This window comes from Triticum aestivum, chromosome 3D (genome assembly GCF_018294505.1).
Source record: "Triticum aestivum cultivar Chinese Spring chromosome 3D, IWGSC CS RefSeq v2.1, whole genome shotgun sequence".
NCBI classification, from domain to species: Eukaryota; Viridiplantae; Streptophyta; class Magnoliopsida; order Poales; family Poaceae; genus Triticum; species Triticum aestivum.
In genome coordinates this window covers 34,471,406-34,489,818 of record NC_057802.1, presented here as the reverse complement: position 1 = coordinate 34,489,818, position 18,413 = coordinate 34,471,406, and positions in this window count along the sequence as shown.

The following is an 18,413-nucleotide window of genomic DNA, read 5'->3' as shown; positions in this document are numbered from 1 at the left end:
AGCTCCTGTTTTGAGTTACAAATATGAGCAACCGCACCGGTATCAAATACCCAGGAACTACTACGAGTACTGGTAAGGTACACATCAATTACATGTATATCACATATACCTTTAGTGTCGCCGGCCTTCTTGTCCGCTAAGTATTTGGGGCAGTTCCGCTTCCAGTGTCCCTTTCCCTTGCAATAAAAACACTCAGTCTCAGGCTTGGGTCCATTCTTTGACTTCTTCCAGGTAACTGGCTTACCGGGCGCGGCAACTTCCTTGCCGTCCTTCTTGAAGTTCTTCTTACCCTTGCCTTTCTTGAACTTAGTGGTTTTATTCACCATCAGCACTTGATGTTCCTTTTTGATTTCCACCTCCGCAGATTTCAGCATTGAATATACCTCAGGAATGGTCTTTTCCATCCCCTGCATATTGTAGTTCATCACAAAACTCTTGTAGCTAGGTGGGAGCGACTGAAGGATTCTGTCAATGACTGCCTCGTCCGGGAGGTTAATGTCCAGCTGGGACAAGCGGTTGTGTAACCCAGACATTTTGAGTATGTGCTCACTGACAGAACTATTTTCCTCCATCTTACAACTATAGAACTTGTCGGAGACTTCATATCTCTCGACCCGGGCATGAGCTTGGAAAATCATTTTCAGCTCTTCGAACATCTCATATGGTCCGTGCTTCTCAAAACGCTTTTGGAGCCCCGGTTCTAAGCTGTAAAGCATGCCACACTGAATGAGGGAGTAATCATCAGCACGCGACTGCCAAGCATTCTTAACGTCTTGGTTCTCTGGGGTGGGAGCTTCACCTAGCGGTGCTTCTAGGATATATGCTTTCTTGGCAGCTATGAGGATGATCCTCAGGTTCCGGACCCAGTCCGTATAGTTGTTGCCATCATCTTGCAGCTTGGTTTTCTCTAGGAACGCGTTGAAGTTGAGGTTGACTTTAGCGTGGGCCATTTGATCTACAAGACATATCGCAAAGATTTTTAGACTAAGTTCATGATAATTAAGTTCATCTAATCAAATTATTTAATGAACTCCCACTCAGATTAGACATCCCTCTAGTCATCTAAGTGATACATGATCCGACTCAACTAGACCGTGTCCGATCATCACGTGAGACGGACTAGTCATCATCGGTGAACATCTCCATGTTGATCGTATCTTCCATACGACTCATGTTCGACCTTTCGGTCTCTTGTGTTCCGAGGCCATGTCTGTACATGCTAGGCTCGTCAAGTCAACCTAAGTGTTTTGCATGTGTAAATCTGGCTTACACCCGTTGTATGTGAACGTTAGAATCTATCACACCCGATCATCACGTGGTGCTTCGAGACAACGAACTTTCGCAACGGCGCACAGTTAGGGGGAACACTTTCTTGAAATTATTGTGAGGGATCATATTATTTACTACCGTCGTTCTAAGCAAATAAGAAGCAAAAACATGATAAACATCACATGCAATCAAATAGTGACATGATATGGCCAATATCATTTTGCTCCTTTTGATCTCCATCTTCGGGGAGCCATGATCATCATCGTCACCGGCATGACACCATGATCTCCATCATCATGATCTTCATCATCGTGTCTTCATGAAGTCGTCTCGTCAACTATTACTTCTACTACTATGGCTAACGGTTTAGCAATAAAGTAAAGTAATTACATGACATTTATGTTGACACGCAGGTCATAAATAAATTAAGACAACTCCTATGGCTCCTGCCGGTTGTCATACTCATCGACATGCAAGTCATGATTCCTATTACAAGAACATGATCATCTCATACATCACATATATCATTCATCACATCCTTTGGCCATATCACATCACAAAGCACTTGCTGCAAAAACAAGTTAGACGTCCTCTAATTGTTGTTGCAAGTTTTTATGTGGCTGCTATAGGTTTCTAGCAAGAACGTTTCTTACCTACGCCAAAACCACAACATGAATTGCCAATTTCTATTTACCCTTCATAAGGACCCTGTTCATCGAATCCGATCCGACTAAAGTGGGAGAGACAGACACCCGCTAGCCACCTTATGCAACTAGTGCATGTCAGTCGGTGGAACCTGTCTCACGTAAGCGTACGTGTAAGGTCGGTCCGGGCCGCTTCATCCCACGATGCCGCCGAATCAAGATAAGACTAGTAACGGCAAGAAGATTGACAAATCGATGCCCACAACTACTTTGTGTTCTACTCGTGCAAGATACTACGCATAGACCTAGCTCATGATGGCACTGTTGGGGATCGTAGCAGAAATTTAATATTTTCTATGCATCACCAACATCAATCTATGGAGTCATCTAGCAACGAGAGGGGGGGAGTGCATCTACATACCCTTGTAGATCGCGCGCGGAAGCGTTCAAGAGAACGGGGTTGATGGAGTCGTACTCGTCGTGATCCAAATCACCGATGATCCTAGCGCCGAACGGACGGCACCTCCGCGTTCAACACACGTACGGAGCGAGGACGTCTCCCGCACCTTGATCCAGCAAGGAGGAGGGAGAGGTTGAGGAAGATGGCTCCAACAGCAGCACGACGGCGTGGTGGTGGTGGAGCAGCAGTACTCCGGCAGGGCTTCGCCGAGCTCTTACGGAGGAGGAGAGGTGTTGGGATGGGAGAGGGAGGCGCCAAGGGCTGGGGTGCTCCTGCCCTCCCTCCCCTCCACTATATATAGGGGCCTAGGGGGGCACCGGCCCTAGGAGATCCCATCTCCAGGGGGGCGGCGGCCAAGGGGAAACTTTCCCCCCAAGCCAAGTGGGGCGCCCCCAACCCCTAGGGTTTCCAACCCTAGGCCCAGGGGGAGGCCCAAGGGGGGTGCACCAGCCCACCAGGGGCTGGTTCCCCTCCCACTTCAGCCCATGGGGCCCTCCGGGATAGGTGGCCCCACCCGGTGGACCCCGGGACCCTTCCGGTGGTCCTGGTACAATACCGGTGACCCCCGAAACCTTCCCGGTGGCCGAAACTTGACTTCCTATATACAATTCTTTACCTCCGGACCATTCCGGAACTCCTCGTGACGTCCGGGATCTCATGCGAGACTCCGAACAACTTTCGGGTTACTGCATACTACTATCTCTACAACCCTAGCGTCACCGAACCTTAAGTGTGTAGACCCTACGGGTTCGGGAAACACGCAGACATGGCCGAGACGACTCCCCGGTCAATAACCAACAGCGGGATCTGGATACCCATGTTGGCTCCCACATGCTCCTCAATTATCTCATCAGATGAACCACGATGTCGAGGATTCAATCAATCCCGTATACAATTCCCTTTGTCAATTGGTACGTTACTTGCCCGAGATTCGATCGTCGGTATCCCAATACCTCGTTCAATCTCGTTACCGACAAGTCACTTTACTCGTACCGTAATGCATGATCCCGTGACCAAGCACTTGGTCACATTGAGCTCATTATGATGATGCATTACCGAGTGGGCCCAGAGATACCTCTCCGTCATACGGAGTGACAAATCCCAGTCTCGATCCGTGTCAACCCAACAGATACTTTCGGGGATACCTATAGTGTACCTTTATAGTCACCCAGTTACGTTGTGACGTTTGGTACACCCAAAGCACTCCTACGGCATCCGGGAGTTACACGATCTCATGGTCTAAGGAAATGATACTTGACATTGGAAAAGCTCTAGCAAACGAACTACACGATCTTGTGCTATGCTTAGGATTGGGTCTTGTCCATCACATCATTCTCCTAATGATGTGATCCCGTTATCAATGACATCCAATGTCCATAGTCAGGAAACCATGACTATCTGTTGATCAACGAGCTAGTCAACTAGAGGCTCACTAGGGACATGTTGTGGTCTATGTATTCACACATGTATTACGATTTCCGGATAACACAATTATAGCATGAACAATAGACCATTAACATGAACAAGGAAATATAATAATAACCATTTTATTATTGCCTCTACGGCATATTTCCAACATTATGTATGTATCCCCCATGTATTATATAATGTTGATGTAATGATATCCACCTTGCAAAAGCGTCTTCAAGATGCGCTTCTATCCTTGGTGGGACCTTCGAGTTCCTTTAGGATAGGGTCGCATCTTGGGCGTGACACTACTATACTGCACCGGCACGAAGGGGGACGCAGCTTCATTGACTTACTAAACCTGCCTTTGGGTGTATGAAAGGTGGGCCCAACGGGTGGCTGGCCAACCTGTCATACAGCCAAAGGCAGGTGCAGTAGAGGGGCGAGGAGTAGATGGCCAACACGCACGTGAATTCAACGCAATCTGCACTTCTCATATAAAGGCTCCTGCCAGTCCAACCTATGAAATCCTACGCACCTACGCACCCAAGGACAAGAGTGATCACTCCAATCACAAGATCAGTTGACTAGAAGCTAGACCCATGGAGGCGATGAGTGCGAGCATCAGCCGGCTATGCCAAATGGTCCACGACGCCGGCCTGCGGCCCGGCACCGAGGAACGTCTCTAGGTAGTGCTTGAGGCCGCCAGGGCGAGGGGCCGCTTCGACGACAGCTTCGTCTCCTTGTTCGAAGAGGTCCTCGTCGGCTTCCTCCACAAGTTCACCGTCATCAAGAAGCTCGCGGACGACCTTGACGTACGCCTCCAGCCCACGCGCCCAGGCTTTGCGATGCCTGCCACCCTGAACGGCCTCTATGGTGAGAACCTCTTCAACGCACTGGTGGCCCTACGACTGCCCGCCGTCGTGCCGGAGAATGTCCACCTCGAGGTGGCGCTCGCCGCGCAGCGCCTGGCGCAATAAGACACCATCGACATAATCACCCACGTCTATGCGCAAATCGTCCACAAGGACTACTACATGCAAGAGGAGGACGATAGGACGCTGGCCTTCTTGGACCGCAGGGCAACCTTGGACGGCATTGTTCAGAAGCACGTTGAGCTTGTCGCCAGCGCCGCTGCTCCTCACAAGTCGGTTGGTGACCCGGTGCACTAGGGCGTGAGGATGTGGTTGATGGATCCGTATGTATCTTTAATTATCTTTCTGTCAAATCCATATAGTAGTATATGGTACTACTAGTGAAGTAATTATCTTATCTTTCGCATCAACTTCATAATTTTCATACGTACTCCATGCATGAACTACGCCAGAACCAAACTTGTCATTACTCTAGGGAAAATCATTATTTCTATCTATCGGTCGCGCCATGGAGCAGAACCAAATTTTACAAGTAACAAGTTCAAAAGGAAAAGCCTGTCGTGTTCGCGTCGCACCCCCACACGGTTGGTCCGGCACGCCGCTCAAGGGGGAATGCGTGTTGTGTTGCATTTTCACTTACAAGTGGGACCGTAGTTGAGCAAACCGACTATAGGCAAACCCCCACCCCGTCCACCGCGTGATGGTTGAGAAAACAGGAGGGAGAAGAGATGGTTGTAGCACAGACTCCAAGAAAATTGGTGTCGGATGGGACTCGTGTGGGTGGCGTGTGGTGTACTACTAGACATGAATGGTAGTTATGGCCCATGCCACCCCACTATATCGAGGTGCTCGTTACATAGAACAAATTTCCTGGAGTCCATGCTCAGCCCTCCTCTATTTCTCTTCTCAGCCAGCCAGCAGACGCGCGGAGCCCATCGTCTGTTTGCTCATATGCGGTCCCACATGTCATTGAAAACGCAAGAGGACCCACTGAACCTGCACATCTTTCACCTCGACGTGCTGGTGATGAAAAACAAATCCAATAAAGATCTTCGGTGGCCGCTTTTTGAGTTACTCAAGAGTAGTAAGATTCTATTTACAGTTTAACCCAAGATGCACATCACGTGGCTTCAACTACCACTCTATTTTCTTGCATGACACGACCTGGATGCTGGATGTCCCATGTGTCGGAAAAAGGAGGAAGAACTCGACCAAATCTTCACTCCCGGATTAGACTAGTTGTGCTAACTTAAAATTTTATTGTGTAGAATGGATGCAAGTTTTGGTATTGGGAAGAAGAGTACAACGATATATTGATAGAGCGCAATTTAGTAGATGTTCTAGCACTTTTTGCTAGCATAGAGGCTAGAGATGAGACTAGAGCACTTTTAGCTAGCATAGAGGCTAGAAAAATGTACGCGGCCGGGATGCGTCCGCGCATTCGGCGCACGGCCACTGCATCCGAGAAATGGCCCAGCCACGGCCCCATTGCCCTACCCAAATGGAAAAAATTCGGGCAAAACGGAGGTCCGTTTGGGGTCACGCGTTGGAGTTGGCCTTACAAGTGGGACCGCAGTTGAGTAAACCGACTATCGGCAAACCCCCACGTCGCCCTCGGCGTGATGGCTGAGTTAGAGAAACGAAGAGGTTGAAGAGATTGTTGTAGCACAGACTCCAAGAAATATGGTGTCAGATGGAAGTCGTGCTGGTGGCGTGTGTCGTACTCCTGGACGTGAATCCTCGTTCTGGCCCATGCCACCCTACTACTCCTACTACAGTACTACTTATAGTACTAGTAGTATCGAGGATTCGAGGTGCTGGTTACGTACGGCGAACACATTAACATATGGCCCACCTCACACTGTGGCCAAATTTCCTGGAGTCTGTGCTATGTTAAAAAGTGTTCTTTGTGAGGATGGGTGGCTGGTCTCAAGTTTAAAACTTGTTGTATTACATACATAGACGTAGAGATAGTGCAGCATGTGAAGCTAGTACAAATAGTGTACTATTGTTGATTGGCCTCATCCAATAACATGTTGCAATGCATGTACAATTATGTATTCGGAAAATATATTTTTGCCTCATCGTAGCATCCACTCAGAGAAGCGTCTCGAAAGCCATTCATAAATTTAGTAAGTTTATCACAGGCATATCATTTTATTACATACAACGGGTCATCAACCCACAACGACAACGAGGGTATATTATAAATCGTACTAAAGTTTTCATCACACAACAAATAACAAGTAATGAAATGAACTTCAACTCAACCTATCCTCGGCGTTGGAAACGCTTGCTTTGAACCACAAGTGATTCTCTGGGAAGGGCCAGCTACTGTCAATCTCGAGACCAACGCAGGACTGATCATCCAGGTTGGAGCGGCCTACTATATCACAACCAGGGTAGGGAACCACCGCAATGTCCGACGTATAGATACAGTTGCTTCTCATAAATGGTAGTAACGTTGTGTCAACAGCAGCTGGATCGCCTTTCACCATCATTGGATAGTTTTGTCCAAGGAAGAGCGAGTTTTCTACTTCGAGTGGGATTGCATTATGGGACGTTATGGGATTGCATTATACTTTAAATAATACTAGCACTAGTACTAGCATTATGGGACGTTATGGGATTGGATTATACTGTAATTAATAGTAGCACTAGTAAGAAATTTTTGGCACTAGCTAGTAGTTTTTGGCATGGATTAAGAAATTTTGGGTATGTTTTTGCTATTTTTTGTACACGCCAACTACTGTCAAAATATGTCTTACATTATGTGACGGAGGAGTACGTACTCGTACTGTAGCAGTACTAGTACTACTTTCTCAACTAGTAGTGCGATGTACTGTACTTCTAGTAAAGCGCACCAGTTTTGAACTCTTGAATCTCAGGGGCAAGGAGCTACAGTTGGAAGTGGAGGGTACTACTGTTCTCTAGAACCATCGCTGTACTATCAATGCAGGGAAAGTACACCTGCGTGTGGCCTAGTGGGTACTCTCGGTGTTCTATTCAGCCGCTCCTCTCACGTAGTTGGCCTACTCAGCCGCTCCTCTCATGCACACACTAGCAGCCTGTTTATCAGCGACGGTTACTGCGGGGCAGAACATTTGAGTTATTTGATACAGCGAGACTAGGCTTTTCACTTCCATTTGTGGAGGTGTAATGGATCTCGTCGAACTTTGTTAGTAGTTCCTTCTTTATGAATGAGATGAAGCAAAGCTTTTGCCTCCGTTTCAAAAAAACCACGTCAAGAGGAATTTATTTTATAGTAGAGCCGATAATGGAGTGAAGTCCATGCGTGCAACGCCACAAGCTACAGAGTACTAGCTGATGAGGAAGCTGCAAGCGAGGTGCGGCTAGGGCAAGCACGTGAGCCACGAGATGCTGGGAAGGAAAAACCGTTCACGTGGCTAGGCTATCCAGTGCACCCAGATTGTGGTGCCGCACGTCTGTTTGACGTCAAAACTCAAACTACTCGTGTAAAATATTGGCTCACAGCGAAGTTACTATTTAAAAAAAAGGCCGCCATGCATTCGGCCGGGATCGAACCCACAAAACAAGGTATACACTCCCGCGACCACTAGTAGTACTCGTTGGAGTACAACGCAACCTAGAATCGCCTTTTGTCGCTAGTACTAGTACATTGTTCCTTACCAGAAACCCCTAATAATGCAAGAAACCACTAATAATGCTAAGAAACTACTACCACTTGCATACGTGGCAGACTTAAGATAAGACTACCTTATCAACTATTGTACATGCTCTTACCAACCAGCCCTACCAAGAAACGACTACTCTACAAAGTGTCGTTATAGGCACGTTTCAACCCATGCCCTGTTTGGATACATTTGTTGTCAATCTAAGCCTGCCATCCAAACACCACTTTGGTTAGAGTTAGTTCAGGGTTAGAATCTAACTCTAACCTCAAACTTAGAGTATCCAAACAGGGCCCATGTCGCCCATTAAGTCAACGCCTTCTATTCGACAGGGCGTTATGACTTGTGGGACCTACATGTCAGTCTGCACAAAAATCCCCGAGTGGCCTCCTACCTCTGGTCCGTCTACCTAGTCATCCTCGGCCATGGGATGAAGCTACCGCCGCCGGCGGAAGGCGAGGTCAAAACCGCCGGCAGTGCAGAGCCCATCTTGCAGCAGCCCGGATGCCAGCTCTGTCCGGTGCTCGTGGCCGCTAGCTAGCCAAGATAGCTCCGTCCAGTTGCTTGTCTGCAAGGTTTGCTAGCTAGATTGGCATGGCGGTGATGCGGCTTGCTCGCACGCACCGCGCTAAGGCCAGCCATCTGGCTCGAGCAAAGGCCAGCGCGGCGGTTTGCTCGCTCGTGAGTCACGCTCGGGCCAACCTGCCAACCCGTGCGGAGGCCAGCGCGGCGTCCGGCCTGTCCGGCGGAGCGGCGGCCAACTCGCTCATCACCGGCGCCACCGACGAACACGCATCAGTACTGTTTGAAGTAATGTTCAGGAAAAATAATGATTTGAGGGGGAATAACAGGATAGAATGTGAGATGTGGGTCCCTCGTGTCAACAGTCAAACAAAATGTGTTGGTTTAAGCTGCCTCGTCAGCACGGACGTGTGGGCCAACCCTGTCATAAATGGGTTTAAACTAACCTAATCGGTACTCCCTCTGTCCCATAATATAAGGCCTCCTTTGGTTTATAGGATAGGAAAATTATAGGAATAGAAAAGTCATAGGAAATGAGATACATGTATCTCAAATCCTATGAGTAGGAATAGGAAAGGAGATGTCCTTTTATTGACATCATAGGATTTTTTCCATTTTTGAGTCTACGCTAATGTTTATTTTCCTATGAAATGTGAGGATAGGAAGAATTCCTCCATAGGAATAGGATTCTATTCCTACAAACCAAAGGACACTGAAGGAATTTTTCCTATAGAAATCCTATCCTATGAAATTCCTATAAAACTCCTCCAAACCAAAGGAGGCCTAAGATGTTTTTTCAAGCTAAACTAGCTTGGAAAAACGTCTTACATTGTGGGACGGAGGGAGTACTAGGTAGTAGTTTTTGGTGTGGATTAAGAAATTTTGGGTATGTTTTTGCAATTTTTTGTACAATAGATTCTTCCTAGGGCTAGCTGAAAGTGGTAGTTTTTTGTTAAATACTCTACATATTGTAAGTAGGAGTGAAAGTTAAGCTTTGGAACCCAATAAGCAAGGCATATGTGTACATGATTGAAAGTAAATATCAACCATGAGTGACTAATATCTTGATGGAAAACTCGAAACTATGGAATACTAGGAAAAAAATTGCATGGTTGGAAATACCAGCAATGCTCATGTGCGTTGCAACGAATCATAATTAGAATAATACTTATTCACAAACTTGATACAAAACACTCTAATTTTGATATACATATATCACTAGAGATATATTATGTTTCAATTAGAATATATTCCTTGGGCTGTTTTGGTGAGGTCAGGGAGGGATGTGGTTGGTTTTAAGATACTAATTAAGGGATTTTCTGCAAATTGGTAGACAAGTGGGATGTTGGTGAGAAAAGGCAACAACTTACCTCACAGTCGTTGGATATAGATCTAATGGTCACAAACGACAGATGGCAGACACACCATCATCACCAACTTAGTCTTCTGTAGGAGTACTAGCAAGATCCATGCATTGCACGGAACATCAAGATGCATTTTTCTATAAAACACTTGTTGTGATTGACCCATGCGGGAGTAATCCCATGTGTTAAAACTAATGATATCTCGAGAAATAGGAGATAAGGTGAAGAGGAGTGGGGTGTGGTGGTGATTGGTGGTCGGACTGAGCGGAGGCATGTGGATTGACGACGCCGACAGCGGCCACCAGGCCAGTTTGTTCCAGAGGCTTCCTTTCTTAATTGCTCAACAATGAGGTTGTTGGAGATAATGATGAACGAGGGAAGGCCTTGTCTGGAAATGTGGAGAGGGGTGCGGGTATCTTTTAGTTTAATTTCCATCCGTAAGATATAGATCGGACGGTCTATATTACAAGATGGCACGCGTACCATCATCACCAACTCGGGTTTTTTAAGAGAAGAAATATAAGTATGGAGATACAAACGTATTATCGATACTTTTTTCTGTAAACTAGCATCTACATTCTATTCAACGCCTCAACATGTGAGGCCTTAGCACAATGACTTCTCGACTGTGTAAAACAAAGGTTTTCCTGTCGCCGATAAGGAGGGGGTGATGGCGCCGTGCTTTTTGGCTTGCTCTAGTCCTAGTAGTCATACTAGGTGGTCTAAGCACGTGTAGATTTATTCTTTTTCACGTCTCGTGTTCGCCGTACTTCCACGACTATTGATGAATAGACGGTAAGTTATTCACGAGGAAACCCTTGTTGAGCATGTTTGAGAGAGAGAGAGAGAGACAGTGTGCGTGTGTGATATGTCTAGAGACTGAGGCAATGATAACAGATTCTTTGTGTCTATGTGTGTGGAGGATAGAGAGAGACATGTACATGGGGCTTTGTGTTGTGTAACGTGGAGACACATATGCATAATTAGAGAGTGAGTGTGTGAGATACACATGCGGACATGGGGAGAGATGAGGATCCAGATTAATGGGTGTTTGTGCGTGTCTGTGTGTGTTTGTGCGCGCGTTTGTGTGTGAGAGGGAGTGTGTGTATGTGGAGTAGAGAGACCACTAATGATGTAAACCTAGTATAAGGGAAGGGGGAATGGTATGACATGTGTAGTAGCGGGATAGCATGCGTGCGGGCGGGGGGAGCAGACTATTTGGAAGAGACATCGAGTGTGTGGGGGAGAGGGGTGTGAGAGCGAGCGAGAGAGAGAGAGAGAGAGAGAGAGAGAGAGAGAGAGAGAGAGCTAGTGACGGAGAGAGAGAGAGAGAGAGAGAGAGAGAGAGAGAGAGAGAGGAAGAGAGGGGGCGAGAGAGGGGTGTTTGTATCCATAAATGGCGTATATATAGGGAGACAATGTTGATGTTGTTTGAAATTGGCCTATGTACGGAAACGCAAGGGAAGCGAGTCATCGTGTGTGTGATAGGGACTTCATGAGAGATCTAGAATAGATGGTGTAGAGAACAATGTGCGAGATCGAGAACGGTGATACATTAGGGAGCTATGGAAAGAGTCACGACATATATGTATACAGGGAGGAGCTGGGGCGAGTCCGCGTGTGGGAGAGATGGAAAGAGGAGAGTGGTGCACAAGGAGACAAAGTGTACTTGTTTGCAGTGGGGGTGGTGTGTGAGGTGAGTGTGCGAGAACCACATAACTAGGGAGATAGACGTTTGGGGGCGATGTTTTGTGTGTATGGGAAAGATACACTCTACATAGTGCGTGTGCTTGGGAAAGAGAGATGCCGGGAGACCTAGCTAGAAAGTGGGGGAAGAGATGTGTGCATGCCCAAGAGAAAAAGTGATAGAGACCTATATTGGGGTCCGGACTTTAGAAGAGAGAGCGATGTTAATGTGCTCGTGTGTTGGTGTTTGGGGGAGAGAACGACTTCTCTGGGTGTGTGGGGGGCGACGAGGGGGGGGGGTTGGCTTCAGATAAAGAGTGAGGTGTCTATATTTGAGGGACTTTAGCGTAATTGAGATATACATGGTCAATAGTGTGTGTGCTCATGGTTGATCAATTTGTTTCACAGTTTGGACTATGAGATAACGATACTTTTGAACATGCGTGATATACCTTGATGTACCAGAATTACAAACCTAAGATTGTAATTTTGGAATTCGACTCCATCATTAGCATTTGTAATTCATTTAAACGGAGGTACATTTTTTAAGCCGGGATTTCGTGATTCAAATTCATATATCAAACCTAGAGATATACACATACGGGCATGTTCAAACTTTATAATCATCCACGTTATTCATACGCATACGCATTTTTGCTTTTGTCATCATATTTAGGATAAACACATTTGGAATTTCATTTGAATTGGACCGTATGATGGTATTTGCTTATAGTAGCTCAATGATCCATATTTGAATTGAATGGACAATCTAAGTTTCGAGTTGGAGACATTGATTTTCAAAACTTGCACTTTTTTTAGCGTGCAAAACAAACAAATTCTCGGCCATAATATCATAGTCGGTCGTACAAGAGCAGAATATTCAGGCGCCAACAGCTTTCAAACTTCCCGCTCACACCGAAATATCTCGCGCCCGAAAGTTTAGCCCTTCGATATTCCTGTTTTACCCCTGCCACATGAACGGAAAAAGGCTACTTTTGTAACTCCATTGTTTTCCCCACATTGCCCCCAACATTCTTCCCCAGAGCCCCTCCCCTTCCCGTCCCCGACCCCCCTCCCCCCCAACCACAGCAAGCCGCCGAATCTAGTCCTCCGCCGCAGCGGTGGACCTCACACCCCGATGGATCTACCTTCCGCACCTCGGAACCCCCAACTGCCAACTCACCACTTCACCGGAGCCGCTTCAGCCACTGGCTTGTCCACCGCTCCAGATCTCCTTGACCGCCATCATGGTCCACCGCACCGGATCTGCTTAACCGGCGCCCTCGTCCACCACAGTGTAGGCCCTTCACTGACTCCCTCGTCCGCCCCTTCGGTGGCCATTCATACAAGCCCTCGTCCGCCAGAACAGATCCGCCTCACCGAAAGCACTGTACAACGCGCTCGCCGAAGCCTTCGTCCACTACACCAGACCCGCTCCACAGACACCATATTCAACTCCACCGGCCCTGCTTTACCGACGCCGCAGCCTCATCAGGTTATTTCGATTTGTACTCCTTCGGTTTCTCTCTTTATCATGCAACTGTTCACTTACCATAGATGAGATTTCTTGTATGTCAACAGGCGCCACAACCGTAGCACTGGAGCCGCTTCAGCGATGGCGACAGCCGGCCCAAACTCAACCGCAACACGAGCACCATCAACGATCCTTAGCTATCAAGTATGCCAACGATACCCATACACCGCCGAGAATCAGGTACTATTTTCCAACGGTCGGCGCCTACGTTCACTTTCTTAGCATACGCACCGCACCTTTGAATTTCTTCAGGGCATCATTCAGTTTTTAATGAGACACGTTATTCTGCTTGCACCTGTAGGGCCATACTTCTGGCAGTGAACATGTTACATGTGCTAAATTACATACCAATGCACATATAGTTAATATGCTTTTGTTTTGTCCTAAGTAATTACTGTACTTCCTAGATATAACTACCTACTATTTTACTTCCTGCATGCTATATTTCTGATAATGGTTTTGTTCTGATGCCACCTGTTGGTTCCATCAGACTGCTTCATGTTCTCTATGCTTAATTACACATCAGCAAACTAGCATGTGGTTCCGTTGGTTTTTGTCCCTTTTACCCTACATCTTCTGATGCTCGCTATTACATCACTGCTCCGAGCCTCTGTTCATTACTTTTTTGTGTGTTCTTGATCTTCCCAAGTTGCATGACTAATTTGATGCTTCTATTAATTATGGAGCTGCCAACCCCATCAAGCAAAATATTTGTTCTTTTGGGGCTGGCACCTCGAACAAGCATAAAAATAGAGGGAAGCAGATTTATTGTCGTGTATGCACACACCCTTCTTTCATTAGTTTAGATAAACCATTGATGATCAATTCGAACCAGTGCATGCGATTAAAATTAATTTTACCTAAATAGAGGGTGCAGAATAAACTACAACAAGTAGATTTGCAACCACGGGATGCTGACGATATCTTCAAAGAACATTGCAACAGCAGCGAAGCTTCACAGCAACATATGGTAAGCCAGTGAGTTTTAGTACATGTGAAATGTAATGCGTGTGGGCTGCTTTCTTGGCTTGTGCCGTCAACCTGTAATCCTACAGAATAACAAATAGTTCAGTTGTCTGCTTTGCTGTATTGCTTGATTCGAATGCTTCTTTGTTACTTGTTATGCTATACCTGAGTCGGCCAATATGTCAGCAGTGCCTACTGTACTATCGTAAAGAAATGCATGCCTAGTTCATTTGAGTCCTTAACTTTTCCTCTGAACTTCATCACAAGACTGTCTTCGTAGTTTATATGAGGCCACACTGTTAAGTGCTTTCTCAAATTATTTCAACTGCTTAGATGCCTTGGCAACTTAAATATAGCGGTGGTACACTCCCTTTCAACTAGGGATGTCAACTGGGTCCTGTTTAATCCCGATTAAACTCCACTAGTGGTATGATAGTTCTAAAGAGTTTTTGTTTTTTGAGGAAAATGAACCAGGGAGCTAGCAAATACTAACTATATGGGACTGGCGGATGTCGTTTATTTGCCACTTACATCCCTAGTTTCATATTACCATTTTAATTTCTTTTCGGCTGATGCTGCTTCGAACAATTTAAATATAGCTTGCCATGCTCGGCAATAATTTGTATGTCGTTTACCATGTAAGCTTACTGCCTGGATCATGCGATAACTATCTCTTACTTATGTCCAGCGGAAACCTTTCAGGATAACGTTCACACTAGGACACAATGTACAACCAAAGAATCTATTTGTGGAAGCAGTGCGCCATCCATGTTACCAGATGGTAGCTGTTCAGAGGAAACACCGCCGAAGAGCAGTCTGAGCACAGATATTATAGTTCTTGAGGCTCTACTAGAGGCAGAAAGCGATGGTGTGGCTGCCATGAATGAGGTAATCTCGATCTTCGAGCTGGAAATTATGCAATTAGCTGCACGCATTATGCAAGCAACCCAAGAATTGGAGGAAGTAAGAATGTTGCATTTGAAGACGGAGGAGGTCCTGCTGCTTGTGATATCTGAAGCCCAGGGTAATCCCAGTTCTTCTTTAGATAGCAGTTGAAATTTTCATTAGATTATTGTACTTGCATGTTGTGTCATGTATCTGAATGTATTATGTTGTAAGACCCCCTATGTTGTCCATGTGTTGTAATGATCCGAATTTTTTAGGCGAGGTAATCCTCAGTACTTGTATGATTGACATAAGGTGAACTGTTTTTTGTGTGAGCATATTGTATTGGATGAAATAACTGTTCGACTCAAAGTGTATCCAACCTACTGAATTTGAAGATCACGGCATTTCTAAATCATAATCATATATAAAGGTGGAATAAATCTTTGTTGTGGTTTTGAAGAAATAAATAACAAAACGTAGAATTATCTATGGATATTCGTAATCGAATAAAAATTGGATTTGGATAGTTGCCAGGGCCCAGGGCAAACGTGAATGCTAATTCTCCCAAGTTTTGAACGAAGCGGCTAAACACCCGCTATCATTTGTGGGCTGCCCGAAGCCAAGTGTTTGGGAGATGGAAATTACTATCTACCCATTACACGGACAATCCATCGGCCCGATTTCCACTGGTCTAAATAGGGGTAGGTTAGTAACTTCAATTAGATGTGACACGACCACCTCTGATCCCATTCTGTCACGGTGGGCGCCAGACATGGGCGGCAAAACACATTTGATAGGCAAATATTTTCAATAGGGGCAGGTTTGTGATTTCACTCAGACGTGACACAACCGCCCTACCTGTCAGCCCCGTTCATACACCGTGGGCACCAACCGTGGGCACCAACCACCCTCTCCTCGCCCGAAATCGCTCTAGGCAAATATTGACGAGATGCGATATTACCGTTGTATCCCCAACCGACGAGATGTCCAAATTTTAAACGGGGGCTAAGTTTGTAACTTTCCCATATTTCAGACAGGCGCGTCCCAAAAATATGGTTCCCTGTACCTCTCCCTCCATTTTCCCATTCATACACCGTCCGCGCTAGAACACCATCCCCACACCAGCCTCCGTCCTCCACCCCATCCATCGCCGCCGTCCTCCACCCCATCCATCACCGCCGTCCTCCACCACATCCATCGCCACCGTCCTCCACCATGCCGGAGCGCCTACCAAGACCGTGTCGTCCACTGCTAGAGATGGACGTTTCTCATCCACGGCGACGGACCAAGAGCCTTGCATCACGTCCTCTCGCTTCATCGGCGTCGTCGTCCTCTTTGCCGGGGCCGCTCACACGACCTTCTCTTCCACCGCAATGGGACTTATCCCCCGATGCACTCGTCTACCGTCGTAGATCTGCTACAAAGCCACCGACAGCCATCGCACCCCCGATGCCTACACGGCGCCGCAAGAGAGGTGGTACTTCATATCTCCTCAACTTTTTGATCTCAACCAGAAAATAGATCTTAACTTGGTTACTCTACTTTCTTTTCAGCTCTTAGAATTTACTCCCTCCGTCCCGTAATATAATAGCGTTTTTGACACTACACTAGTGTCAAAAAGATTCTTATATTATGGGACAGAGGGAGTAGTTCTTAGTTCGAACCAAACAATGGCTGCTAAATATCATTTCTCCGGTTTGCAGCTTCAAATCTGCCATGGCACAGTCATAATACGGTTTAATTGATCATGTTGGTTCCATGGTGGTTTGTTTAATAGAAATCGAAGGGGAAACCCTCTTTTGCTAAAAAAATATGCTTCGAGTTTCCCCCTTTTTTGATCACTATACGATCAGAATACGTGCTTCGTGTCATAATAGCACTGCTCGACCCATCAAGCTAAACAAGCTTAGTTGTTCAAATATGAATCTGATATTATTAAAACAGAGTCGTTTAATTGGTCAGCTAAATGTTCCTAAATTAGTTTCAAAAATGCAGCACCCACTAAGCCAACCCGATTTATCCTGGGATACGTCCTCCACACTCAGCAGCCACTCCTAATCACCCATTTTCTAATTGATTCATTACTCATTAGGCAGGACTGTCATTAGGGTTTGTTGTGTGCTCAGTGCTACCTACACTTAATGGTTCAGATGTATTTCGGTAATCTTTAGTACCTGTAAAGTTCACCGGGTTTTCAAAATTCCGGCCCTAGGAACAGACACTAGTCACTTTGGATTGTTGGTCGTAGTAACATTAACCCAGATTACTACTGCAAGTCAGGTTTGTTGACAATTTTACTTGTCTTTCTTACTCATTCGATATAATATCCAATTATTCACGTCGATTAGTTGCAAATAATAAGTGCTAGACAAACTTCTTGATTCAGATTTTGGACGGTCTCTTACTGCAGTTACAATTCTGCATACTTGTCCTAGTAAGCTCACAAGAAAATGATTGATTCACTACATCTATGCTTGCCTTGTCATATTTGTTGTCAATATTCTTTTAGGGTGGACCACCCTGTTTCTAAATACTGAAACCGTAGACATGAGTGAATAGTATTTCTCTATGTGATCTCTTCCATCATGTGTGGGCAACGAACACTGCATTGTATAGAAAGAAAGTGTCATTTCCAGCTTTTACATAGGCTTCGATCTTTTACATGGAATACAATCTACCTACTTGCTTTGTGTCGCACTACCAACACTATGCCACTCATAGTTCCTTAGTTTATTTGTTCAAATATGAATTTCATATGATTCTAATGTTCCTACTTCAGTTTTGAAATGTGTGTCTGCCTGTTATAGAGACATAAGGGGTTTGTATTTCTGTGTGTGGTATGGTCAGCACGGTTGGGGGTGAACTTTGCATATGCAGGGGTTTATAGGGAGACACTCTTCGAGTTGAATCCGCAATGCATTCCATAGATAATCTGACTATTTTTTATGTTTTCATGAATCTCAGATTCTGAACAACATCATAATGATTATGAGCATGCGCGCATGAAAAGAATAAAGCAGAACAATGCCATGGCTGTCAAACTTGGCATTAAGGGACTGAAATCAAGTCTGGATGCAATGCAATGCAAACGCTCTCCACCTACAGATTCATGATCAGAATATGATCCGAACAGTGATTCTGAGCT